Here is a 9,631-nt window from a genome sequence, read left to right as displayed (position 1 = left end):
CTCATCTTTCAACTTTGCATAATTTAGGGTTAATTTTGTGCTAATTTTGTACCACATTTAAAAATGTTTTGCTATTTAATTTTTTCGAATAATCATGTGGATGCCTTTGGCCGAACGTTAAGCTGACACGGCCACACATGAAATAATGCAAAATCCTCATTTTTTAATACTGCATAATTAGTGTGAATTTTGTGCTAATTTTGTACCACATTAAGAAGTTTTGTGCTTTTTAATTTGTTTGAAAAATGATTTGGATTCCTTTGGCCGAACGAGAAGCCGGCATGAAGAACCCGCAAAACACATGAAATACTGTCAAAATTGTATGCCAAATTTGCGCTTTTTTCGGGTTTTACTCAATTTTAGGTAAAAGTGTTGAAAATAATCCTTAAATTAAAATGTTTACAATTTGAGTGTACTGAATTTTATGTTGGGTGCTAAATGCCTAATTTTTAAACAAATTTTAAATTTCCAATTATAAGTGTATAGGTTGAATTTTGAAAAGCATTATTAGGCACATAATGGTCCTTATCATTCTTATGTTTTTTACAAAGAGGATTTACTGATGCTCATCGCGAATTTTCAGCGAAAGAATCGAGAGAAAACCCTGAAAAAGTGTTGTATCAAAAATTTTAATTTTAAACGTCTTTAATCTTCAATTATTTAACCTTAAAAACTATATTTAAAAATTCTTCAAATTGCAACTGTACGATTGTAAATAGAGTCTAAAATGAAAAATTTTCAAAATTTTAATTGAATAAGATGGTATCACTTTATTGAATTAAAGAAAAAACGATTAAATTGATTAAATTATTTTTTAACGGAAGTTATAAAAGCAATAAATTTAATTTCTTATATTCAGTAGATTAGTATTGCACTATAAATTACAGTAATTGAGCATGCTTATCTTATTATACATTATAAGACTTGTCGAGATTTAATGTTGTAGGAAAAATAATTTTAACACCCAATTAATTGGAATAGGAGATTAGCGATATAATGTAGTCTCAATAAATTGCATAATGTTTAATGTCCCGTTATAAATTCAATTTAAGAATGTCTATACGGCACTATATAAAAAAACTTCTTCATATTTTTTATTATGATTATTTTTGCCGAAATTACTTTGCCAACTTTGATTTCATAAATTCACACCGTTGTGCAATTTGATTTCGTGAAATATTTCTTTCCAGATTTAATTAAAGCGACTTTTTATTTGATTTTATATTTTTTCAGTTAATCAAGACACACGCACGCAACAGCATCAAAATGTCAACGTCAAAATTGTATTGTGTTTAAGTTTCAAACAAAATTTTGATTGAAAATTTAACTAATCTATTTTTTGTCAAAAATTTATCTTTTTTATAGACATTGAATGTTTTTGGTTGAACATTCCTCTCTTTCATTGAAACTTAAACTATTTTGTTGGATATTCATCTATATTGATGAAGAATTGTCTTCTCTTTTCAGGAAATTCATCCTTTGGGTGGAAAATTCATTTTCTTCGTTGAAGATTGATTACTTTTGGTTAAAAATTAATTATTTTTTATTTAAAACTTGTCTCTTTGAGTAAGCTTTGGTTTTCAAACATTATTATTTCAATTGAAAGTATACAATGAAAATATTAAAAAATTGTAATTTATTGCCTATTGTCTGGCTATGGTTAAATAATAAAATCTTACATTAGCACATCTGAAATTTTCGGCAATTTTATTAAGCATACAAATGTGGCATGCTTTGGCACTTCAACTGAAACTAAAATTTATCAACTGAATAGTTTTTAAAGCTTCCATTTTATAAAAGTAAATTATTGAGCGTTTGAATTACGAAAATGAGGTTTTATTTTTTAAAGTTTAAAAATCAAAAGCATTTCACTTTGAATCTTTTAATTTTTAGTTCAGTTTTTATAACTTTGAGTTACAAGATTTGTGTCTTCTGGAGTATAAATCTATGAATTTCAGGGACCATGACCAATTCACTCCTAATTGTTTAATTTTTATTTGCAGTCAAAAAATCGTTTTTTTTTCGACCTAGGATGATAAATATGGATAACGACGCAAATACATAATTTTAAATGGGATATATCCCGTGCAGATATCTAAATTTGGGCCTGGTAAGCTATTGACTAGTTTTCCTTATTTCTGGTCTGGGCCTCGTCGGGTAAACCGGCGTGTAACGCTTTTGCAGATCATTGCAATATTCAAAAACTTAATATGATAAAGTGATCGTGCTAACTTAACAGACCTCCTTTAACCCACATAACTCCTGTCTCTCCCTTCTTTTCACCATGTTCTCTTCTCCTACTTCATATAAAGTACCCCAGGGAACTGAGGTAGGACTTTCGTCCGAGGGTATACCTATTCCCAACTATTGTAGATCACACAAGAACTTAAGATGCGACAAATAAAACTCTAATGATATCGACAGAAACGGTAGGAAATAATAACGAGGTGCAGGAAATGAATACAGGCATTAATGTTATCCCTGAAGTCAAGAAAGGAGAAGGGCTAGCCAAAAGTAAGGTGGTCGAAGATGAGCAATTCCTTTACTTCGAGCAAAGGAGTTAGCTACTGAAATGGACCTCCTAAGAGTGACAGGCAAGGGCGTAAAATCTGCCCTACAGAAGAAACCCAAGAAAAGCAGTCTGAAGCAGTTGACAGGATCCAATAAGTCATTTGAACATCTAGAATAGACACCAAGAATGACGGGTGAAGTAAAGTATGATGAAAGCAAGCCAAACTCCTTTTACAGCTTTCTCTCATGGCTCAGGAAGAATATCGAACTTTGTGACCGTCAGCCCTTAGATTTGTGTACAAGGAGATAGACGACAAGATGGAAACCAAAGCCAGAATTCTGAAGATAGACGTAGGAAACAGCAGACTATGGACGAATGAGCCAGAACAATTAGATGTCCTAATTCTAAGGCCGTAGTAAGTCAAAGGCAGCTCTAAAAACAAACATTAGCAGAATAGCTATGAAAGTCGAACCAGAAGAGGGAAGCACCTACATACTGGTTTTTGAAGGAGAAGCCGAGCTAAAGAAGGAATGCCTAGAATTAAGGCGCGAAGGTAGCATGGGGCTACAAGAAGAAGGACCGAACAGCCAAAAAATGTGGAGTACAAAGCTGAAAAGAAACAGCTTAACAACGCTAACCCTAAGACCAGGCTTCGCTGTTGGAAAACCCTACGCGATGTTATCAAAGAAGATACCTGGGGAAAGGGCTACCAAATTCTCACTGGGTGGTTAGGAAACCAGATCTCAGAAGCAACCCAAACTCCCGGAAATGATAAAGGAAATAGACAGTATGCCCTTGCTCGCACATCCAGAGAGAAAAGTATTATTCAGACTATTGCTGATCGTGGCCAAGAAACAAGACTCAACCGGAACCATTCAGAAGAAAAAAGTAGCGTCAATAGATGAAGGTTCTAACCAAAGTGTTGGTGTGGACTACAAAAAATTATTTTCTCATGTGACGCGTATGAGCTTAGTTAGTCACTGATCACACTGCCTGTTTAATATGATTGTAAGGTTCATCAATTAGATGTGTCAGCTGCTTGTTCAAACTGCAATCAAGAAAAACAAATCTTCATGCTGCTTTTTAAATTATTCGAAGCAATGCTAACACAGATAACTCTCGACAAAGGGGAAAGTGGGAATCATCAGCTTAAAATAAGAAGCAGTCAGAAATCTTTAAGCAGCTAAACACGGAGGAAAAGCAGGTCTGCTGGAAAAGTCCTTGAATGATCTTTAACAATCAGCATGTCAGTTAAGCAAGAAATTTTGACCAAAATCTTCGCGTAACTTGGTTAATGGCCTCCTAAGCCGATCTTTTTTTTTTAATATGTTAAACAAGCCGATATGATGATCACCTTCTTTAACGTAGATGATATGTTTATTGCATCAACAAATCTGAAATGGATGGCTTAAGTGAAAGAAAAGCAAAAGTCTATATTTGAAATGACAGGTCTTGGAAAATCTCAATATTGTTGGACATTAACTTCGCTCACATCCAGGAGAAGATGACCATGTGCCAAAAATGATACATTGAATACATTGTTCTGGATCATTTTGTGATGAAGGACTCAAAAGCAGTCGCAAGACTAATGGATTCAAGTAAGAAATTGATGAAAATATAACAAACCTCACAGCAAATTTCTCTAAGTCTATTCAGTGACAAATACAATCAGCACGTTGGGTTAGTAATTCATTCGAGACGAATTCGAGAAAATTATAGATTTTTTTGACACATGTTCAGATGCACTAAAAATCTCATGGAGATTGAAACTCTTAAAAAAATTCAAGATCTCGAGTAGAGAATCTCGAAAATTTTTCTTTGATATTCTCGATCTCCATGAAGTTTCGAATTCACCTGAACACGTTTCAAAATTTTCTTGAAATAATCTTGAATGCATCATTACATTGGATGTCCGCTAAGCTCTTTATCTGAAACTTAAATTACATAATGGATTATGGAATCGATTTAAGCAAAAGTAAAGAAAATTTAAAATTTCTTTTATACTGACTGTAGTGGTTGTCCACAATATTGGCGTTTCCTTACAGGGTACGTTTTCAAAACAAAAAATATTTATTTATGAATCTCAAAGCTCTGCTTATATAAGTCTTAACATGTTTCACCGTGACAAAAAATAAAAGAAAGAGCAAATTCCACTTACCGTTTTTCTCGTCCCATAAGACCGCAGTCTCTTGCGACAAAACTGAATTCAATATTAGAAGATGCAAATAAGATTGGGTTTTCATTGCAACAAAAATTATTTTTAAATTTCAATTATTAAGTAGAAATTCGGCGAATATGAAATAATGCAAAAGTGCTGTTTCGCATTGTCGCAAGAAAAAAGAAAAAAATACAAATTCCATAAACTTTATTTGCAAAATGATTAAAAACTTTATAAACGATGTCAGTTTTATTTGCAAATAAAATCATTTCGAGACATTATTTTATGGTCTTATATTTGTGCGTTATCTGTAATGTTCTATCTCTGCTACACAATTTAGTGAATTTGATCGTATTTATCTGACTAAAATCGTTGAAAATCCATTTCTAGTTTGTTTTATGGTAGTGTTATTTAAAAAAAAAGTTCATCTGCTGATATAAAATGCGGAATAAAATATTTTTCAGGCGTAAAAAATTTGTTAATATGGTTTTTTATTTTTTCCAATAAACAATGTACTATATTACGAAAGAACAAGAATACTTTTTTGTAAAACTTTTCTCGATGCGTAATCTTTTTTCTGAGCATGTTTTGTACCTTTCGTTGTTTCCGATAAAAATTTTCGACAAATTTTTCGATATAGTTCGGTGTAAAATTAAATAATTTTTTATTTTTATTTGTGAAAGTACCTTTATTAAAGGATAAGTAATTTTCTCATTGTACAAATTTGTTTTTCCATTGGGAAAATTATAATATAATATATTTATACATATATTATCACTATCAACTAATTAAATTAATAATTAATATCAAAAAACTGAATTATTTATTTATTGAATTTGTCCGGAAAGTCTGATAATTTAATTTATCTTTAAAAAAAATATCTTTTTATCCTTAAAATGCAGCGTTTATTATATTTATATTTTGAATTAAAGATATTTCTCAGTATGTAGACAAATACATATAAATAAAAAGAATATAAATTTTCAACCATAAATGTAATATTTAAATTTTGAGTTAAAAAATTAATATTCAATCTTAAGCAGATTTTTCAAAAAAACTGGTGAATTTTTAACAAGAATAGTTCAATTCTCAAACAAAAAGATTAATTTTCTTCGAAAAAGACGGATTTTAACCTAAATACTTTAATTTTCAGCTAAAAAATATACATTTTCTACCACAAATGGAATAGTTAAATTTTTACAAAAAAAAAACAAACAAATTTGAACAAAACAAAAAAAAACGAATTATTTATAACCGATGTTATGAATCCTAAACTTAATAGATCAATGCTCAACTAAAACGATAGAATATTTAACTAGATTAGTTAAATTTTTAGTTATAAAACCGAATTTTTAACCGGTAAAATGCATTTTGAGGAAAGAGTTAAATTTTAATTTGGTACAGTTAAATTTTCAGTTAAAAATATTAATTTTTATTTAGAAAAATTACATTGCAACAAAATAGTTAAATTTAAAACTGTTATGGTTAAATTAAAAAAAACACATTTAAATGCAACCAATAAAGAATGTGTTCATTTTTTGGCTAAGAAAGATTTTTCAGGAAAGAAAAAAAAATCCGTCAAACTGTTGAATTTTGAACCAAGAAGAATAATTTTCGGCCAAAAGGGACGAATTTTTAACAAAAAATATGAGTTTCCAACCAAATAGTAAAAAATTTTAAAAAATTACATTTCAAACCAAAAATTTAATAGTTGTTGCAGTTTAAAAAAATGTCCACTAAAAAAGAACGAAGTTTGAAAAAAATCTTTAAGTTCATATAAAATTACTTTTTAAAATGATATAGACATTGTTATTAAATTTTGTATTAAAATCCAAAAAAATTATACTCGCCATTCAAAAAATTTCAGGTTTTACGGGTTTCCCAGTAGATAATTAACTTAAAGTAGGATACCAGTTTTCAAAAGCACAAATATAGGAAAAATTATTAATTATAATTTTCATTTGTCCAACTTTAAGATCAAAGTAATATATCAAGATTTTCTGTGATGTTATGTTACATTCCTTCAAGTATGGCCGTGCGGTCGCACAGACCGCACAGATGCAGAGACAATTATCACGAGGCTGCTTTAATTTTAGTTGTGCTTACGCCAAAGTTATAAGCGGCCCGTGAGCTCGCACATCCACAGTATCATCACAATTGTTTATTTCTGTTTTTATTTGATGCAAAGTATTTAAAACCCAGGAAAATTTGGCTTCTAGATTATCCCTAATTTTAACAAAAACTGACAAATCAGTATGCACGTGTGGCCGTGCGGTCTCACAGACCGCACCGTACATTCACAGTTATCTTAAGGAAGCCAATGAGGACGGTGAACTGTCGCATAATTTAAGAGGCCCATAAGAGTAAAGGAACGATACGGTCCTGCTAAAATAACGCGCGACATTCCAGTCAGGGGATGTGCTGAATTGTGAGGAATGAGTAATGCTCTCAAACCAATTTGATTTGGTCTTGTTATGAAAGAGAGGCATTCTATTGGGGGGTTTTGAATATTAATCATATCATGATTATTATTATTATGAGGATGAAGATATGCAGAGAAGATCCCGCCATCAGCGAGTACTACAGTAGCCAGCGCTTGATTTGGATGCTCTACGGTTGGTGCGGAGGGTTGGAGCATTCCAGTAAGAATATAGCCATTTGGCATTCGGACATGAATTTCGCTTCCTGGAGAAATATGAGCAGTTTGCAGGTCATGTCCAATGTCAATAACACTATCATTTCGTTCAATTTTCGCGGACGGTGCCTCTGATTTTGTAAAAAATAAATAAATTTATTTTATTTTCTATTATTTAATAGAGCCAATTAAAAACAAGAATAATTTTAAAATATATTGAAGAAGATATTTTAAAATATTAGGAGTCGTTTAGATTTTCAACACCACAATTAATTATATTGAATGACTAAAAGTATAAACCTTCAAGAAAAAAATGACATTGTAACGAAATTGTTGTATTTTATACAAAGTAGATAAATTGTTGGCCAAAACAGATGAATTCTTGGTGAAAAGGGTAATAGTTGATATTTCAACCAAAAAAGATTTTAATTTAAAACAAAAACCATAAAATTCGATAAAAAAAGATGAATTTTCAGCAAAACAAGAAAACAAAACAAAAACACGAATTTTCAACAAGACGGAGAAATTTTCAACAAAAAGAGACGTTTTAACAAACTTGATTAATTTTCTACCACATAAGATGATTTCTTTACAAAATATACAAATTTTCAACATGATTTTCTAAAATTTAATACAAATTCTGTATAGTTAATTAAATTGCCATAAATTTTCCTATTTTTTGGCAATTTTTAAAATCTTTGAAAACCTTTCCAATCTTTTTGCAGACAATTTTTAAATTAATTTTTTCAGATAAACAAGTATCACAAATGTTCTCAGAGGTATTAAGAACATTTCTTTTATTCTATTAAAAGTTTTTAAAATTCGTTGCAAATTAAAAAATCATGTGAAATTTTGTTTGAAATTTTAAAACAAAGTTTTGCTTATTTTTAAAACATTCAAAATCTGTGAAAAAAAAACTTTAAAACTTCACTTAAAAATATTTAAAAACTAGATTAAAAATATTGGAAATCTTTGAAAGTTTGAAATTATTTTTGGACTCGTTTCAATAAACCTTCTAAATATCTTTTAAAAAAGCTCGACTTTTTCTGAATTTTTTTAGGTCCTTCAAAAGAATACACTAAAAGATATAAGATTCTTTTTTGAGAATTTTCAAAATATCTTAAAATATTTTGAAATACTACAAAATAATTTCAGAACTATTTTCAATTCAGTAATTATTTTTAAAGTTTCTAAAAATCATAAGATTCAAGTTGTTGTTAAATCTTTTTGAACCTTTAAAGCCTTTGAAAGATTTTTTCGAACTATTATAATAACTTATCAAATTGTTGACAAATTCTGATTTAAAATCTTCTACGTTCTTTTTTGAAATCTTAATAAATAATTTAAAAAATTTGAACTCATTTTCAATTTTTTCATCGAATTCATTTTTAAAAATAAAAAGTCTTTTGTAACTTTCACAGGAATTTGAAGAAAATCTTTTATCCTCTTCAAACTTTTAAAAAAATTTTAATATAATCAAAATTTGAATTTGAAATCGTAAAAAACGTACATTTTCATTTGAGTGTTTTGAAATCAGTTATAATTCAAAATTACTTTGAATCTTTTCAAAATTGATTGATGTTATTCTTTTCAAAAATTTTAGAAAAAATCTGTATGCGTAGTAAAATTTGCTTAAAATCTTTCTGATATTTTTTGTCATTTTTGAAATATTTAGAAATCGTTTTGAATATTCTCGCTTTAAAAATCGTTAAGAAATTGTTTTAGAAATCTTTTCCAAATTTTAAATTATTCTTGAATCTTTTAAAAATGTCTAGATATTTTTTAAACTTACTCAATTTTTTTCAAAAATTAGATATATTTTTTAATCTTCTATATTTTTCTTTAGATTTTAAGTAAGACATGTTAAATGTTTTGAAATCTGCTTCAGTTTCTTCTAAAATGCAGTTTCAAAAATAAAAAACTATGCGAATTTTCCTAGGAATTATAAAAAAAAATCTTGTTCTTTCAAGCCTTTCAAATTCTTTACAAAGCTCATTATTTCGAAATCTTCAAAAATCCACACTTCGTTTGAAACTTTTTGAAACCGTCTGTAGATTTATATTATTTTCGAATCTTTTCAAAACTTTAAAAAATTCTGAACAACTTTCTAAAAACTCATTCACAATTGAAATATTTTCTGTTACTATAAATGAAGAATTATAAATTAAATTATAAATTAGAATTACAGTTTGGAAAGTAATAAATAAACAAAACGTTGAATTCAAAAAAGTAGTTCTAATATATGTATTTCTACACTTCAATAATTTTTTTTTATTCATTGCCATATGTTACAAGATTTAAACCTTCCAACGTAACGTTTAATTGG

The sequence above is a fragment of the Belonocnema kinseyi genome, chromosome 1, assembly GCF_010883055.1.
Source record: "Belonocnema kinseyi isolate 2016_QV_RU_SX_M_011 chromosome 1, B_treatae_v1, whole genome shotgun sequence".
In the NCBI taxonomy this organism is placed as follows: Eukaryota; Metazoa; Arthropoda; class Insecta; order Hymenoptera; family Cynipidae; genus Belonocnema; species Belonocnema kinseyi.
Note: the sequence above shows the minus strand (reverse complement) of the source record.